The following is a 1,243-nucleotide window of genomic DNA, read 5'->3' on the forward strand; positions in this document are numbered from 1 at the left end:
ATATGTTAAGCAGTGTGCTCGGGCAATGGTTTATTAACCGAAGTCCCGAGGGTAAACAACCCCATAAGTCAAGTGTTATTTTCTATAATAAATGTGTTTTTGTTGCTCAAAATACTTATACACGTTTAAAACATTCGACACTTCTCAAAGGCAAGTAGTATAAAAACTTGAGTTTTGAAATGTTGCAATTATTTACGTTTTCGCTACTTTCTGAAAAACGTACCATTCTACGGATGTTGCAAATATCCTCCATCTCGCAATTTTTAATTATGTATCTATGAGTAACGTAAAGTACTGCAATCTCACATTTTAAAACAATATTTTATACAATATTGATTGCTTATTTGCAAGGTTACAAGGTTTTATTTTCTGCAGTCAAACGATATGCATATTTTATTTCATGTGCAAAAGAGGTATCTCGACATGTTTTCGGAAAGCCGTTTTCGGATACGGTACGGTTTGTCGATTTTAATTTAATTTCGGCGTTCTTTATAATATTTTTATAGAATGGCGAATACGTATGCGGTATTACGGATGGTCTGGCTGACAATATTTCGTATTGTACTAACCAGAACCAGCACCTAGACACACTTTAAAAATTGAACAATTTGAAAGGGCAGTTTTCTTATTTTATTAATGGTACTTTAATAAAAGTATTTATCTTTTTGTTTTAAAGTATATATGTATGTAAATGTAGCTGATGTCTGGTTTGTTAAGTCACACCCACAACCTTCCCAGCTAGCAAACATATATCGGGCCGCTATCGGTCCGATCTCACTCTTATATCGGCCCGATATCGGCAACGACAGCGGGCCGTTATCGTTTTGCCTATCGGCATTTGCTCGGCCCGATATCAGCGAGATTATATATCGGTTCGCCGTCGGCTCGTCATTGGTTATAGGTGATGCTAGCATCGCCTGAATAGATAAATTATAATAAAACAAAATTATATTTCCTCATACTTTTAATAATCACAAACAAATTTTTATAATTCCAACAGTTTTGTTCTGAAAACATGCATTTATAAGGACAATGAAGAGTTACTCACTTACATGATTATTTTTATAACAATGAAGTTTTTCTTTACCATATAAGGTTTATGGTTTGTTACAAATTCTATCCAGAAGGCCAATAACCCAAGTGGACAAAGTTTTACATCAGTGTTTACAAATAGAAAACATATGAATACACATATATCATACATTTGCGTTTACAATTTAAATATGGCAACTAAAATCTTAAC

Source organism: Dreissena polymorpha, chromosome 6 (genome assembly GCF_020536995.1).
Source record: "Dreissena polymorpha isolate Duluth1 chromosome 6, UMN_Dpol_1.0, whole genome shotgun sequence".
Classification (NCBI taxonomy): domain Eukaryota; kingdom Metazoa; phylum Mollusca; class Bivalvia; order Myida; family Dreissenidae; genus Dreissena; species Dreissena polymorpha.